This window comes from Podarcis muralis, chromosome 9, assembly GCF_964188315.1.
Source record: "Podarcis muralis chromosome 9, rPodMur119.hap1.1, whole genome shotgun sequence".
NCBI classification, from domain to species: domain Eukaryota; kingdom Metazoa; phylum Chordata; class Lepidosauria; order Squamata; family Lacertidae; genus Podarcis; species Podarcis muralis.
The window spans coordinates 44,320,924-44,338,839 of record NC_135663.1 but is presented as its reverse complement, the minus strand read 5'-3'; the positions used below and the strand labels follow the sequence as shown (position 1 = coordinate 44,338,839).

The 17,916-nt window shown below is 41.6% G+C and overlaps 1 long non-coding RNA gene across 10 annotated transcripts in view; it reads right to left on the bottom strand.

Annotated features, from left to right (window-relative positions):
• The window catches only part of LOC114603819 (uncharacterized), a 110,590-nt gene that overhangs the window by 22,394 nt on the left and 70,280 nt on the right, over positions 1 to 17,916 (bottom strand). For 4 of the 10 annotated variants that reach the window (XR_013394212.1, XR_013394207.1, XR_013394222.1 and 1 more), the window contains exons 3-4: positions 7,321 to 7,457; positions 1,454 to 1,570 (exon numbers count right to left, since the gene is read on the bottom strand). This is a non-coding gene — a long non-coding RNA (uncharacterized LOC114603819). Of the gene's footprint in view, positions 1 to 1,453; positions 1,571 to 7,320; positions 7,458 to 16,738; positions 16,945 to 17,107; positions 17,708 to 17,916 lie in introns of those variants that run through there. The other 6 variants (XR_013394225.1, XR_013394213.1, XR_013394208.1 and 3 more) reach the window with 3 other exon arrangements.

Below are 17,916 nucleotides of genomic sequence, written 5' to 3'. Positions count from 1 at the left end.
TTTGGGATTGGCACTTCTAAAAAAAATCCCTCCATCATATATTACACTTTTCGTGTATATAATTATATTTGCGGAAGTAATCCATAAACATTATAGAATGGACATCTCAACAGGAGCGTTCTATAATATAAATAAATCTATTCCACAATTATCATTAACAGCCAAGTGCATATATATATATATATATATATATATATATATATATGAGAATTGGCTATGATTTGCAAATCATGAGAATGAAGGTGTTGTGCAATACTGACCGATTACATGCTTAATAAACTATTTACAGTATACATTATCTGCTCCCCTTTTTTATTAATTATGTTTAACTATATTTTGACTGACCTGTACAATAAAAAAAAACAACATATGGGGCAGGAGAATCCTGGGACTCCCAGTGCAAGGTGATGGAAAACTGTTAAGCAGAATCTACAATAGACAAGGTTTTTAATGCATACATACACAAATATATATGCCGTTTGTTTAACTTCTCCATAACACAGATAATTTTGGGGATTCTGGTTTGAATTAGCCCTAATCTATAACTGGCCTATTTACTGTAAACTGCTTGAGATAGCATCCGTTTTGAGTGAAGGGAGGCTGTAGTAGTACGGTACTACATATGCTACCCTAATTTTACCATATGGAACATAGTTATATATTTTTGTATCTCATTTTCTTTTCCTTTCAAGTTCTAAACTATTCTTCATTTTGGCTGTACATTTTACTGGGTTGTGCTTTTTCATTTTCATTTTCCCTGCATTCCCCCTCCCCCCAGTAAAGAAAGAAAACATAATTCTGATAATTTTTCCAAACATTTCTTCTACATTGCTTGCTGCCTTTAGATAATGTCCCAAAGGTCAGCCTTTTTATCTTGTTTACTTGATCATTTTTATTTTTTCTTCCTCTCAAGTGCTTGTAAAAACACATTAAATCAGAAAATTCTCCCCCCTATGGTAAAATCTTATTTGGATTTTCTGTTTAAATAAGGAGTTTATGTTAGGTCACATTAATAATGTTTCCAGCATGTTTCCTTTCTGTCTAAAGAAGGATCTAGGAAGATGTTGTTTTCATGACAAAAAGGAATGAAATATGAGGACAATAGTCAGAAATTAAAAGGAAGTCCTCTGATCCAAATCTTTGCTCATAGGAAGATGATGTCTCTTCCTCTTTCTTTGAAATTGACTAGTTTTGGGGGAATTGTATGGAAGACAACGGGATTTTAAACATTTGTAAAAAGTTATAAAGTCAATGTCTGCTTCTATTCCACTGAGGGCTGAGTAAGATCTCATACCCCATAAGATCTGAGACAGTGGCTATAACTTAAAGAATTAAAGGAAAATCTGAATTTCAGATGTAAAACCAGAAAATAGGCAATTTGAGAAGAGAAAGAAATGCAATGCATTTTGACCTCCATGGATTGTCTATCATACTAGATGTTTTTATATCAAATGCACTTGGGCTAGATCTACTGATGGACCAGAGATCTACTCATGGAAGGATGGGCAGGCGGAGACGGGAGTTTCCAATGCCATTTCTCTCTGCAGCCCTCTGCTGTAGCTCAGGGATTCTGTGGAATAGCATGGGAGGGGAAGGAGGAGATCTCAGGAAGGAGAATCAGCAAAAACTGCATTCCCACTTACCTGGGAATCCACTTACAAAAGGTCTGCACTGGATCCACCTATTGTTTGTTGAACTTGTAGCTTAAACTTATAAGACTCTGCGTCTTGTAAGATGAACATCTAATTTAGTATTAACATCTAATTTAGTATCAACATCTAATTTAAGTATTAACACAGAAATCCTACATATTAATCAGGAGTCCTGTTAAATTCAATAGGGCTTATTCCTGGTAAGTGGGTATATTCAATTGCAGTGCAAGTGAAGTATGCTCATAACTATTTCTAGCATTCATTTGTAACAATGCTGCGAATGTTTTTAATTACAAGGTTTCTTCATCAGCAAAGAAAGCAGAATGCAATTCTGCGCACGCGCAGTTGGCATACAGCCAATCGGCACCCAAAGCCAGCTGCTTTGTAGGCATATGTGCAAAAGTTTAAACCCCTTAACCTCACCAATAATCTCACTGATTGTTGTGAAATGAAATATGAACTACAATGCCAGTAAGTGCGCTTGCAGAATTTCTTTAATATTCTTCTCAGTGGAACGTTCACTGATTGCTGTTATTGACATGTCCAGACCACCCATCTAAAGCCTTTTCTTTGGCAAATGTCTACTCTATTTGAGTCACTTCTGTCTATTTCATACAAATGTTTGATGCGGTTTTTGTTCCTGGATATGGTTGTTTTGGGAAGAGAGGCAAGACGGCAAGATGAAAAGGTGCACACACAAACGACATGTTCTAAAAAAGCTCATACTGACAAAGTCAATACTGTAAGAAAGGGAGTTTACCTATCACTACCTATTTCCTCATTCACCTTGTCCAGTATGGCTTCATCCATTACATGAAGTACTGATAAATCAGTGTTTGAGTGTCTCGAAGCTTGGAATTCAAAGCTTTTTCATTCTTTTTCCACATGTCAGTCCAACTAAACTACTGATGGTTGGTTGACTTGGCAGAAAAAGGGTGGGGACCAAATGTTAACTCCCTTGAAATGTATATTATTTTCTGCATTATTTTTAAAAAGCCAAAATTACAACAGAGGGGGGAGAGAAAGAGTGAATTTCAGTGCCACAGAACTGCATTCCTAACGGAAAACGAATATTCCAGAAGGAAGCTGGGCTGGCGAAGTCACACTCAGCCTGGAAGCTCTTTCCCTTCATTCTTCATTGAAAAGTAGCCAGTTACTCAGTTGTAACTCGTAGGTTTCGGAGTAAATGGGAATACTGGGTTGAAAGCCAAGGAGGTTTTGCCTCAACATGAAGAGGCAGCTTGCCCACCCAACAAACTTTCAATAAACACAGATGGACTGTTTAGAGGTCTATGAAACACGTCCTAGATGACTGAGCCCATCTTTCAACACAGGTGAGTGTCTCCTAGAAATCCTTTTGAGAGGAAACATGGGAACATAGGAAACTGCATTAAACTGAGTCAGGCCCACTGGTGAATCTAGTTCAGTACTGTCCACATGGACTGGCACCGAATCTTCAGGATTCAGGCTGGGGATATTCCCAGTCCTACCTGGATGTAGTAGGAATCGAACCTCCTGGGACCTTCTGCATGCAAAGCCAATACCCTACCAGTGAGCTATGGTTCTTCTTTAAAATATAAAGGTGGTGCAGGGCACCATCTCTTCCCTAGGACCTTCTAGCATGCAGATTGATGCTTTGCCACTGAGCTATAGCCCATCCACAAGTGGAACAATGCAGTGTCCTTCATGGGCATAGCCCGGGGGGGCAGGGAGGGGCAGCTGCCCCCCTAAATCAATAAAAATCAATAAAAATACATAGCTAACTGAGGTTCTGCCCCCACCAACAAAAGGCCTGCCCCCCATAACAAAAATCCTGGCTATGCCCATGGTGTCCTTGTTAGTGCCTGAAGGAATGTGGGAGTTTTGTTCCAGAGGGGGAAAGAAAGGCAAGACTCTTTTCAATAAACAATAAAAGAGGGAATTTGTTATTTCACTTTGTAATGTCAGAAGCACTCCCCAGCCTAAAAAAGCAATGTACACAAGGAAAGTGCAACATGACAGCGCTGCCCTCTGTTCATTTATAATTGCCTTTTAAAAATATGCTTTCTCACTCTTTCTCCTTTCATAATTTCATACTGTACAAAAGTAATCTGTCCTTAACAACGTGGTTGCCAGGAGATGTGAGGTGCCCTTATACGGCTATAGTCTCCCATGCTGGCCTCCAAGCAGAAGCAACTGGCATTCGATATGTTGAGAGTTATCACACTTAGAACATAAACTTTGAGCTTCATCTCCAATTTTATAACACCAGTGTCGACTCAGTTTTGGAAATTCGCTCCTCCTTGCGAAGTCTGACAGCCAAAATGAAGTATTTCCGTTGCTTTTTGTGTTGTTTCCTTCTTTTTCTTTTGCTAAGCCAAAGGTAGCTGTGCTGCAGATGTTGGTAGACTCCAGCTCCCAGCATTCCTAGCTGCTGGCCATGCTGACTGGGGCTGATGGGAGTTGGAGCCAAACAGCCTCTGCAGGGCATCACATTATCTATCCCTGTGGTACACAAAGCCAGATTTCCCTTTTAACGCTTCAGACCTTGCCAAAATTTTGCAAAACACTTTACTCCTAATATATTTAGGTGGCGTTTTGCAAATGCAGGGTTCTTTCAAATAAACACACACACTAGCCACAACCACATAGGGAAAGGTAGATTTTAGATCCACTAATGCAGTGACCAGGGACGCGGGTGGCGCTGTGGGTAAAACCTCAGCGCCTAGGGCTTGCCGATCGCATGGTCGGCGGTTCGAATCCCCGTGGCGGGGTGCGCTCCCATTGCTCGGTCCCAGCGCCTGTCAACCTAGCAGTTCGAAAGCACCCCCGGGTGCAAGTAGATAAATAGGGACCGCTTACTAGCGGGAAGGTAAACGGCGTTTCCGTGTGCTGCGCTGGCTCGCCAGAGCAGCTTCGTCACGCTGGCCATGTGACCCGGAAGTGTCTGCGGACAGCGCTGGCTCCCGGCCTATAGAGTGAGATGAGCGCACAACCCCAGAGTCTGTCAAGACTGGCCCGTACGGGCAGGGGTACCTTTACTTTAATGCAGTGACCAGATTCATTACTTCAATTTGGGAGGATCCTAGCTACTGCCCTCTGCTTTTTAGTACCCCCAATGTAGGATGATGGCTAAGCCCCATTAAGTTTATATTTGAAAGGGAAGCTCAGCCTTCCACGATTCCAATATTTTAGGACAGGGGAGTCCTGAGTGTTTGGCAGTCAAAAAGAGCAGTGCCAGAACTGTGATCAAGATACGGAAATCATTTTGGTGCGAATCCAGCTTTCAAACCATGACAAGGATGCAATAAAGTACTGACTTCTCCTCTGTATTGTCTCTCATTCCTTCATAATTTGATCGTACCATCACATCTGAAGACTGATAGCTCTGCCAGGCGTTTTGATACTGGTGCCATTGCCAGCTGGAAAGGCCATTGAAGCCTGTTTGAAATTAACTGACCCAAATCCTGTTTTTCCTGGATGATTATATGAAAGGCATTGTACTTTTTATTACGTATTAACTAGAAAGCATGTTATCCCTGGCAGCATTTTGAAAGGTGGGAAAAAAAACAACAGAAAAAGTTAGAGCTCTTCTAAAGAATAATATGTAGTGATTTCACATCATTACTGGACGCCCTCTCTCTCAATGAGAGAAAAAAAACTATTTGTTGGACCCCAAAGTGCTCTTCCACATGTAAAAGGTGTTTTTCACTCATGTAATGTCTCTTAAATTGCTTGTTCACACATTACTCTGAACACAGAGTGTCTTTGCACATGTGAAGGTGTTTGAAAGAGTTTACACTAGGCAGAGGGCCTTCTCAGTAGTGGCACCCTCCCTGTAGAACGCCCTCCCATTAGATATCAAGGAGATAAAGAACTGTGCAACTTTTAGAAGGCATCTGAAGGCAGCGGTGTATTGGGAAGTTTTTAAAGTTTGACATTTTACTACAGTGGTGCCCCGCAAGACGAATGCCTCGCAAGACGGAAAACCCACTAGACGAAAGGGTTTTCCGTTTTGGAGGTGCTTTGCAAAACAAATTTCCTAGGGGCTTGCTTCGCAAGACGAAAATGTCTTGCGAGTTCCTGCAGGTTTTTTTTCCTCCCCCCCCCTTTGCCCCAAGCCGCTAAGCCGCTTATCAGCTGATCTGCTAAGCCGCTTAACAGCTGATCCCCTAAGCCCCTAAGCTGCTTAACAGCTGATCGCTAAGCCGCTTATCAGCTGATCCGCTAAGCCGCTTAACAGCTGATCCGCTAAGCCGCTTATCAGCTGATCCGCTAAGCCGCTGAGCCACTTATCAGCTGATCCGCTAAGCCGCTAATAGCGCTAAGCCACTAAGCCGCTAATGGGCTTGCTTCGCAAGACGAAAAAACGGATTCTTTTCGTCTTGCGAGGCACCACTGTATGTTTTTATGTGTAAGCTGTAAGCTGCCCAGAGTGGCTGGGCGGGGTATAAATATTATTATTATTATTATTATTATTATTATTATTATTATTATTATTATTATACTTGTTAATTTGTATAGCTCATCTACTGTGTTGTACATTCTTTGAATGTAGGATTGAGTGAATATGTTGGAGTCAATTTTGCCTTCTCACAGTTTCTCATTTTTCCAATCTGAGGTTCTCCACATTAATTTGCAATCCATTTTTTAAAGCTTTGTTCATCAGCATTTTAGTGCAAATCTCCTTACACATTCTCGTATGGAATTTATTCTGATATATACATTTTTGAAAAGCATTTCCCCATAATACAATGGGGGTTTGTGTGTTATTTTCACTAATATATGAATCTACAGCCACACTGTATGATTTTTTTTTTGGTAAATAATACTTGGCTGGAGAAGTGCATTGCAAACTTCAGAGCAGCACAATTTTTTGCGTCTTTCAGTTTGTGTGTTGTTTTGTAAAATGCAAATTAGTAAGTTCACCTTTAAATGTGAATTGAATTTCTTCCCTAACCCAGTTGAATGTAATGTGTGAACATGCCTAAGAATAGGAAGCTGGATCAGATGTCGGATCCATTTCATTGAGCATCCTATTAGTCTCAGTGGCGAACCAGATACCCATTAGCAAAGCATCATTTATCTGTGCCAGGTAAAAATTGTAACACAGGTCCCTTTCCCTTATAGGCCCTGTCTGTTATGAAAAATTTGAAGATTCGTGCTGTCGTTTAGCTCCTTTGGTTCCCATTGTTTAAAGTCTTTATATTTTGGCTCCCTGATTTGTGTACATATATCCTGACATGGCTCTTTATACAGTCATACCTCGGGTTACGAACGCTATGGGTTGCGCGTTTTCAGGTTGCAGACTGCGCCGAACCCGGAAGTACTGGAACAAGTTACTTCCGGGTTTCGGCGCTTGCGGATGCACAGAAACACAAAATGACATAATGTGCATGCGCAGAAGCACTGAATCGCATCATGCGTGTGTGTAGAGGCAGCACTTCAGGCTGCTTCAGGCTGCCTCCTGCACGGATCACGTTCGCAACCCGAGGAATGACTGTATAGTAATTATACAAGTCACGAATGCTTTTCAGTGCTTTCCCTGGGATCTAGTGTGAGTCTTAGACAACGACTGATGTTTGTAGGGGTCTCTTCAGCTAAAGAGAGATGTATAAATACTTTAAACTAATGTTGGCCTCTTCTGCTTATGCTAAGAAGATACTACCAGTAGAAATATGGGACTTACATTTCTCAAGCGAGCAGGTCATAGGTGGTGGCGCACTTCTGTCTGTTGAACCACAAGTTGGACAGCAGGGGTGTGGCCTTTCCGAAGTTCTTGAACTGCAGCTTCCATCATCTCTGACCATTGGCTGCTGGCTGGGCCTGATGGGAGTCAAAGAACATCCAGAAAGCCACTTAGTTTCCTCATGCTTAGTCTGGAGGTCCCTATACAATCGTGCACTCTCTTCCTATCTCTCTCTCCCCCTCTCTCTGTGAGGCCTCCACTGTAGAAAAGGACCCAGGTTGAGCACGCTACTGAGAATATTGCTTGTTCTATTCTAATACCCCTTCCGATTGGCTCAGCAAGCCTTACAAGAACTGGACACCCTATACAGGTGAGAAGTCTATATGGATATCTTGAAGCAAGCAGCTGACTCCTAGCGTTGTGTATTTTCAATTGCTAAGATACAAAGAGATGGAATGAATGGTTGTTTTTGCTAACTGAGCACCCACTATGTCTATGATTCCGTCTTTCATAAAGCATATATTATTACTCTTGAAACACGGCCACCTTTCAATTCATTCCAAAAGAAGCATTCTCAAATGGACGTTGACTGATTAAACAAGAAGTGCATTGCACAATATGGTAATTTGCAAAAAGCATTTTCCCTCCCTCCCCGCCCACCTGCCGTGTGTCAGGTGTCATTCACCAGCCCTGCACATGCTTCTCTGACACATTCTTGTTGGAGTCAGCACTGTGCTTTTGAGACTTTGGCCTGAATAGCTGGATGACCGGCTGAAGCTGCTCACCAGCTCCGATCACATGTTATCAGTGAAACTTTTTCTGCTGCGTTTGTTTCCTTTCATTGTGTCCTCAGGCTGACCATTTCCTGCCAATGTCCTTTAAGCAACGAACATACAGAGAAGATCAGGGTCAGTCCTCTCGCTGCTTAATCTTCACTCATGGATTGCAAAGATAATGTCTTTAGTAATAATAATAATAATAATAATAATAATAATAATAATAATAATAGGAAAAATAAGAATGACAACTTTCTCTTTCTGTGTGCTGCTTTCTAAAATGACTGGAAGAACTTCTATTAAGAACAACTGCTGAAATAATTTTTAACAATATCTGTCTTGGTTTTACTGTGCAGAATAGAATATGCAGAATAAGACCGCCTAGTATAGTGCACTGACATGGAAGCCAGGTACATTCAAATGTTGTCTAATATCTGAAGGCATGCCAACACAATTTAATTTTTAATTTAAATAGATCTCTTTTGAAAGCCTTGCCAAACTGTGTATGGAGCATTCCAATCTAGTGTTCTCCACGCACTATGTCACATTCCCCCTGTATCATCATCATCATCATCAAAATATCTAGTTTATATAGCCTCACAGCAATCATTTATTAAATCAAAATAGGTCTCTGTCAAAGTGAATATTTTATTGATTGAACTAAAAAGTCATAATTTCTAGTCTTACTGTCTCATGATCATCTGTTCACCACTTAGCTGGCCAGATAAGACATGTAGAATAACTGTAGCCATTTATTACTTGCAGTTACTGGAATTTGGGCCTGCTTTATTTAACAGAAAGATAGATAATGGTCCTACTACAACCGTATGCCTGAGCAGCAGCCCTGTCTAGCAGTGCAAGGCAGATTATTGGTAACATAAATCCATTGTTTGGGTGGAGGAAAATAACTTTAATCCAATCTTCTCTCCCCACATTCTACCCTCCTACCTCTGAATATATGGTTTGTGTTATTGCCAGTAATCCGACTGTTGTGCACACCCAGGCTGTGGTTGCTGGACGAGCCTTTCTGGAATCAGGAATTCTGCACACAGTGAATCCTTATAGCTATTCATGCGGCCTCAGTTGGATCACGGTGAATATGCGCATTTGAGCACATAGCTGCCCAATACTGTAGCTTTCCTACTGATTATTCAAGTATCTTAATTTGCTAGCTATCAACCCTGCTTATAAACAGGGTAATAGCATCATAATCTTGTTCAAGAGAGAATGTGCTACACAAATTCTTCCTGAGCAAGAAGTACTTGTTCTGTACTGTACCGGGAAAGAGCAGGGCGAACACTGATGCACATCAGCACATGCACTTTCATAGATAGATCCCCAGGCTTCATATGGCATTTGATGTCAACTGCTGAGGTTGCACAGGACATTTGGCATCTAATGAAATCCTACAAAAGAAATGGGGAAAGTGATCAGCTACCCATTTGCAAAAGAGCAATAAATCTTCTCCATGCATTTTCATTTTCATTTTGTGCAACCTTTTTCTAGGCTGTTTTTCTTATCAGAGTTTGTACATCATGGATATCTCTGTAATGTTTTTGTACATAATCTGTATAGGCAATATATGTTTTACTATTTAGGCTTTAGTTCTCTGAGCTGCCTGCCTGACTTCCTGAATCTGAGGCAGAGCTCTCTCCTTTTTAAAAGTCGTATGTTGCAGCTGTGTCTTACAATTGTTTAATTGCCCATAGCTTCTTTTTATGAAGATGCTGACCAGCCCAAACCACCATAACCTAATAATTGCAATTCAACAATGCTCTTTCCTCGTAGTTCTGTTCTTTCTTTCTTTTTTAACTTGGCAGGCAAGGCTGTGGAAACGAATCAGTACACAATGGCTTCGAAATCCCTAAAGTTTATTCACCCAAGAGTAAAAGCCATTTCAGTATCCAGCACGATCTAAATTGTATAGAGATCTAAGGAGGTGAGAGGTGGGACCAGGTGGATCCAACTGAAAGGGAGGGGCCAGAGAATGCACTCTCAGTCTCTCCTGCACACAATTGAAACTGCACGGGGGGTTCCTGCTTGAACAGGGCTATAAAATAAGAATGGCGGAAAGTGGCCAATCCCAGGTAAAATCTCTCTGGAAAAAGATTCAGAAAGGTGCATACAGGAGGCTCCCTGCTTCACATAAAGGGTGTTAACATGTTGCAGTCCATGAGAGTACAATCAAGGCATCTGTGTAAACAAGTTGTAGATCTGTACACTCATACAGTTACTCACATGTAGCATTCAATCAGGGTACAGTCTGTGTAGGTAGTAGCTGAGCTATGCAAATCAACAAGTGTACACTTTTCCACACAGACACTTGTACCTGTGAAGAGACAGCTTGTGCTTGTGTTCAGAGTAATGTGTGAACAAACCTTCAATCACCCTCCAATCTATGGAGGTTGAAGAGAAAAACAAGTGGTGCTGGCTGAATTAGGCTTGTTCTCATTGCCCCCTCACACGTTTGCTATGTGCAGTGTGACTGTGTGTGTGTGTGTGTGTGTGTGTGTGTGTGTGTGCAGTCACCTGAGCTCCAAGCATGCCGCCTGACCTTACCAGAGAACTAGGCCAATGTGAATGCTAGAAAATCTTACACATAATTCCAATCTCAGGTGCCCTGCCAAATATTTTTCCATAACGGTTGGCAAGTATACAGAAGCAATCAGCATATCATTTAACATAAAGCAGAGGGAGACTTGCAGAGATGTTTATTCAGAGGTGCTCTTAGGGAGATATGCTCCTTAAGTATGCTCCTACTGGGCTCACAGTCTCCTTATCTCTCATCTTGTCAATTGCACTGACAAGTGAGGATGGAGGGGAGCTCCCATAAGCTCCTTTGTACCTTTCGCAGCTCTTCCCCAAGCTGCCTGCTCTGCTCAGGCCGACCACCCACAGACACAGACATCACTTCCCACTGGCAACCTGCCAGGCAGCAAACAATCAGCCACACCACCATATTAGTCTCTGTACATACACACACACAGACACACCGCCCTCATATAACTCCAAACCAAAGGAGGCAAGAGAAGAGCCCAGCCTAGAAGAGCCCAGCCTTCCAGATGATAGGTGCCACAGGTTTCTAGCAGCCTAGATGTCTACACTGGGAAGCTCCTCCTTCTTGCTTGCACTAGGCCCCACAGAAGTCTCAGATTTGCCCTTTGTGGCTTACGTATGTGTGGCTTACATATCTTAGATCAATTGAAGTGTCCTTAGTACTGGAATTTTTAGGAATGGGTGTGTTGTGGTGGAGGGCAGGCGGGCGACACTCTTCCTTGGAAGCGGCATCATTAGCATCTTGAATGGAACAAGTCATTTGACGCTAAGCCAAAAGGAAACTGCTTCCTCTCATAAAATTATAGTTTCCTGGTAGACAGAGTGTTACCCACAAGACTGCTTGCTTGCAGTCCTCCTGTTTGGAGTTCATCTGAAGCCAATTGCGCAGAGAATTCTTTCCAGCTGTGTTTGGCATTATCTCTAAACCGATCGGTGAATTTGGTCCTGCAATGATCATTAAAAATCTAAGAAAATGTAAAGTAGTTTTTGGGGACCGCCACTCATGTTACAGAAACTTTGGCCTGGCTTATACATCACACTAAGACCAACCATGGCTTGGCACAAATGTGTGATTGTGGCCTGTTTCCCCATTCAAGTAGACAGGTCCACATGAAGCCCCTTCCCATCTCAGCATTATCCTGGATTTACTCCTATTTAAATGTGCCACCCCCCAATGGCTGGAAATTTCAAATTTGGAAAACCACAGATATAAAGGTCCCAGACATCACTGGACTGGGGGCAGTCCACATTTTGTTCTGGAGTGGACAAGCCCTAAGAGCCAACTACCTGTTGAACTGACTTCTGTACATGGGAGGGGAGGGGACACCATCTTGTCCTTTGCCTCAGAAAATGTCAACAGCTGACCCTGCACACTTCCCGGGCCAAGGCATTTGTTTGTTTGTTTGTTTTTTAAAAATGTGTCTATACCACTAATTCATATAAAACAGTAAGGCAGTACACAGCAAGATATAACATAAGACATGCAACACCATAAGAACAATACAAAATAATCACTAAAATGATTGGCTAAGCATTAACTTAAAGCAGCTCCACAGGCCTAGGGGCATAAAAGTCTTTAAGAGATGCCCCAAAGTCAATAGGGATGATGCCGTTATATCCCTTTCAAGGTGTGTTATAACTGGCTGCAGAGCTGGTCAGGATGCGATTCTCTATTTCGCCAGTGGGAATAGAGAGTAAGGAACATGGGTGCCATTTTGAATAAAATATTTCAGGGGGGGGGGTCCAGGTAAGACCCGCCCTGCATAATCGATCACATGACACAATGTGCGCACACACCATTTGAATGGGAATTCCCATCAACTTTGCATGGGCCTGGCCCCCTCAAATATTTTATTATGGGGGCCGAAGCCTCCACGGCCCCTAGGGGCTGTGTCTCCTATGGGAAGGACACAGCAGTTGTCTGGGACTTCCTTTGAACCCAGTTTTCACCAATACCACCTATTTTAGTAGCGAAATGTTCCACCACTATCAGGTGTAGGGCTGTACCCTGAGAGAGCACAGAATTCTGGCTTAACCTCCCCCCCCCCCCACATACCATTTCATGTTCCTCCTTAGGCAAGCAGAGTCCAGACCTCCCATGGGCGCATGGTTATTACCTCACCGGCAGCATGGTGCCCCAACAGGACAAGAGGCTTTAAAAGCAATCCTACCCTGCTCAGGGAGTTTACCTCAAGGTTAGGATCACTTCCGTCAGCTTTCCACAGGCAACTGTCAAAAAGGGAAAAAAAGGGGGGGGAGCTGTTACAAAAAAAACTTTTTAAAAAAAATATAAAGAAGTTTTTACCTTCCTGGCTTTTTCTTATTGCTGAGAGTTAGATTTTAGTTTTATCTTTGTGGAACATAAACAAAGATTCGGTATCTCATCTGGATTAGTTTCACAGCTTTTCTTCTAATCAAAAAACTTGGTGACCTGCTTAAAATACAATCTCGGCAGAGTTTTCTTTGGCCTGTCTGCCTCTCTCTTGACTTGACACCAGCAAGATCAAGCCATGGAAGACTGTCAGCACAAGGGATATCCTTTCAAAAACAGGACACAGTTTTCTACTTTTTATTGTTAAGCATTTTTAAAAAACAAAACGTTCCTTTTCTCCCTCTGCCTTCAATATTCTGGATTTTTTTCATTTACACCAAGAGATGACAAGCTGGTATTGTTGGTTAGTGCGAGGGAGCAATGATTTATTCATAATTTACTGGGCTGATAAATTCATTTTAATCTGTACAAACTGTCTGTTTGAAAATAACCCAGAGCTTCTGAAAAGCACAAAGCACTCCGAGTTCAAAACTTGCCATAGACTTGTGTAAATAAAATGTACCCAGATAATTTTAGAGCACAAACAAATCCTGACTTCAGAAATGAGCGCAGATGTTCCTTTTTTACATATACATATCTGCAGCTTGATCATTTCTTTACATTAGGCATGGGGAACTTCTGGTCCTCCAGACATAGATTGACTCCACCTCCCATCAGCACCAACCACTGGCTATGCTGACTGGGCCTTATGGGAGTTCATGTTCACATCTGAAGGGCCACAGATACCTCTCAACCTGGATTTACATACATGTATGCTAGTGGGCAGTCTTAATTTTCCTTGTTGTTTGTGACACTCAATGAATGTCACTTGGTTTCCTTACCTAATCTGATCCTTTTAGCATCACTTTTTAATTAGAATGCCCAGTTAGTCATTTGCACATTTGGTCTACTATTGTCCATATTGATGTAACCAAGTCCATAGACTGTATGTATCTCAATAGTCTTTAGACTGTATATATCTCAATAGAGTTCTTTTTCTCTTCTGTTGGATACATGAAAGCTTTCCTCCGTTGTTTCTGGAGTTTGGACTCCATCAGCATTTTAGTGTGAGCTGCTCCTAATATATACATTTTTGTATACAGTTTCCCCTAATATAATGTATTTTTGCATGTAATTTTCACCAATCCATTTTTATGCTCACTTTACTCCATCAAATGTTTATCTGTATGCATCGTTTGAGAAGTGCATTGATAAATTCAGAGGAGTGCCATTTTGGAAGGATGGCTGTGTTTCTGTTCTCAGATTGTTCGAGAAACTGTGATTTGGGTAAATTCACCTTTACATGTGATACAAATCAAATTTCTCCTCCAACCCTAATTGTAACCACTAATAATCGATGATGGAGCTGGTGGACTGGTGGTGACTGGAGCTTCTGGTTTCTCCAGACTTGCACACCACCTACAAGCCACTACTGAAACCCAGGCCATCTGCACTTCATTTCAGTAATTAAAATGGTGTCACAGAATATAACTTGCTTTGTTAACAGTTGGAGAAGACAGTTGCAAAAGTTTTAAAGTATGTAACCAAATTAGTGCCTGTAATTTAATTCAGATGGCCTGAACTGACACTGTACTTCAAATTTATAGAAGGAATAAAAGTACTCACGCACAATTAAAGTGAGAGTTACTATGTTGATTATTTTCAACTGAATCAAGGCAGAAGTATCTGAAGAACAAGAGTCTTTGGTTAAGATCTTGCTGATCGCAGCCAGAGTAGTTTGGGCTCAAGAAGTGGAAAGAGTCTCTGGTTCCAGCTGGATGAGAAAGGCTATGGAAATGTCTTCAATTAACAGAAATGGACCAATTGGCTGGTTTGATTTACAAGAGGAATGGTATGTTTTATAATTTGTTGGGAGGTGGGCATTTGCGAATTATTGTAATGCAAATTTTTGAAAGGTAAGACCTGTAATGGTTATGTGGGGTTACTTGTGCGTAAATTGCCTTAGGTTTAGTTAGATTGCTTGCTCCACCATGCTTAGGGTCAGAGCTCGCGTTCCGTGACCTGTTAGTCACTTGCAGAATCCGTCAGTGGGCGTCTCTTGAACCTCTTCCAGCATAAAAGCTGTTTGACCCCAAGTCTCCTCCTATGTTCCCTGCGCGGAACGCGTCTGCGCAAGTAAGGGGAAGGCAGGGGCGTGCCAGCGCTCTCTCCACTAGATTCGGGTGAAGGGTCTGGGAGCCCTGTCACCAATTCCTCCATCTCCCTCTCTTCCCTATTGGTGTTACACTGAATTCCTTCCCCCCTGCTGCTCCACTCTCCAGCATCGTTCGGGAGCCCTGCCTCCGCTTCTCGCTCTGATGTCAGTTCCCTGACAAGACCCAAAAGACATTTATTTGTGCAAAGTCTTATTTGTGCATATTTTGAAGTATGTGTATATATATGTGTGTGTGTGTGTGTATATATATGTGTGTGTGTGTGTATATATATATATATATATATATATATGGGTGGAGAGAGTTACTCCATGCATGAAGAGCTGCACAGAATAAGGCAGGAAGGCAGGAATATTAGTCAGAAACAAATGAGCAGGAAAGAGATGAACTTGTGAAGAAAATAAAGAGGCTAATAAGAGAAAATCCCCCGTGTAAGAAAATACACTTGTGCTGATTTCAAATTGGCTCCAAAAGAAAATACTGGAGAACAGGAGGGTAGACAGAAAATACTTTCAAAAGAATATCTGGGGGCTCAAAGCGGCTGTGGAGGCAGGGGCATACACCTGTCCCGCCCACATTGTCCCCAAGTCCCTCCTCTCTCAACAAACAAGACCTGGGCGACTGCTATAAGAACATAAGGCAGAACTTCTGACCTGATTCAGCCGATTCTTATGTTGTTATGACACAGCCGTGTGGCCACCTAGCCATATAACCCACCAAGATAGTCTGCTGTCTTCGGGAGCCACGGAGAATTCTGACCTGCCCCCCAGGGTCAAAGTACAATTTCAATGTGGTTGGATTTTGTACATGGAACAGGGTGAGGCACCAACTTGACCTTTGCTTCAAGTAGCAAAATATCGGGTCAGTTCTAAGTGACTGTACCCTTGCTTGCAGTTGTCTGGATGAAGCTGTTGATTCACAACTACTGCAAAATCCAAGAACAAAACTCATTTTGTTGATTTGTCAGTGGCTGCTTTCCATTATGGCATTTTAGTTGCATAAAAAGCAATAGAACCATTATATATACGGTATATATGAAGGATCAGAAATGTGGCTTTGAGATGGGAATTGCAGTATAAGGTTTCTCTCTTCTCTTGTTGGGAAATAGCCAGTGGCAGTTGGTTATCCTAGTAACGTCTCAGTGTTCTGAGATTCACCCAAAAGGAATGTTCATATTCCTTAGAGACTGTTAGGGGAATCAAGCAATGGAGAAAAGGTGCTGTTTCATAGATAGTGAACAGTCAATATGGAAAAGGAAAGTTCATCCCAAAATCCTCTGATACTTGTCACATTCACTTATTTAGTTATTGTCCAGATAGTCCCCAGATAAGTTGCAGTATAAAATATATGGTGCATCATGGTCCCTAATGCTTAAGTTGCAGTATATTGTCATATGGTAGATATATTTCTATGTGAGCAGAACATACAAGAGAACATGAGCATTTTTATTGCACGTGAAGTGATAACTCAATGTTGACCTATTAGTGTGAATGTCAAAAACCAACAGTTGTGTAAAGTTGTGTAAATATCTTTCGATCAAGCCATCACCCTCCTACAGTTGAATGAGACATGAAACAGGAATTAAATGCTAGCATTTATTGACAGGCGGCCTTGCTCAAATGTTTTTCTGTTCCTTGATTCCTGGGAAGACATCCTGGGTCTCTTGATGGAAAATTTGCTTCAATTTCATGTTTGGTGGAAGTTTTAGAAAGGTCAGCTTTTCAGATCAAGAACAGAGAAGACCATGAAGAGGGAATTTAGTCGTGTCTCCTCTGCCTCTGCCTCTTGAGACCATGGGACCTGTGACCTGGAAAAGAGACAGAAAACACCATCAATACTTAGTACGCTTAATAACCTGAATGCTCCTTCAGAAGTAAATCACATTTTTATGAGTGGAGGCTGCCACCTGCCAAATTTGTTACAAAACTGTAGCTCCCCCCTAAGTTTAAGTGATGCACAAAAGTCTTCACCTCTCTTTGTTTTCCCAGGCTGTCTCCTTTTTCCTCCAGATCCACCTCCATGACGTCTCTTTTGTGGCTTTCTGCGGTGGCAACGGGTCATGCTCCTGATTGGTCTGAATTTTGCCATGTCTGTTACTGTGCTTCTTTGAGCTCTTAGCAACTGGAGCACCACCCGCCTTGATGGGCCTTTCAGAGGTTGTGAACTGTAGTGGCACCACTTGGCTTTCCACGCCCCTCCCCTGGAAACTAGTGACCAAGTCTAACAAAGGCTGATGATGTATCAGGTCAACTCAGTTGTGATGAAATACAATGGGTGAACCCTTATATGGAGATCTGTATTCTGCCCACATGATTGACCATATAAGGGAAATTACAGTAGCACTATCATTGACTTAAGAGTCATTAACTCAGTAGATTTCACAAAAACCTCTAGGAAAAATCCTAAATGTTATATTAAAACCCACAAAGGTTTGATATCCTCATATTGCCCCTTCCTTATGTTTTTGTCTGCCACCAGGAAAATCATAGAAAGAACAAATAACTTATTTTAATAGCTGACATAAAATAGGGAATTTTCCAACTTTTTGGAGTTTTGAAAGGATATTAATACAAAAGGTAGTTGAAACATTTATAGGTGGGAAAACTCTACATTTTTCTATTTAAGGTGAATTTATGTGAATTGTATATTAAGGTGGTGTTGTAAAAATAATGTTGAGATTTTGTTTAAAATGCCATCCCATGGGTGACAGAATACAGCACAAATTTTATATGAAAACTACGTGTGAAACCATGAAGTAAAATTTCTCTGTCTTTTATGT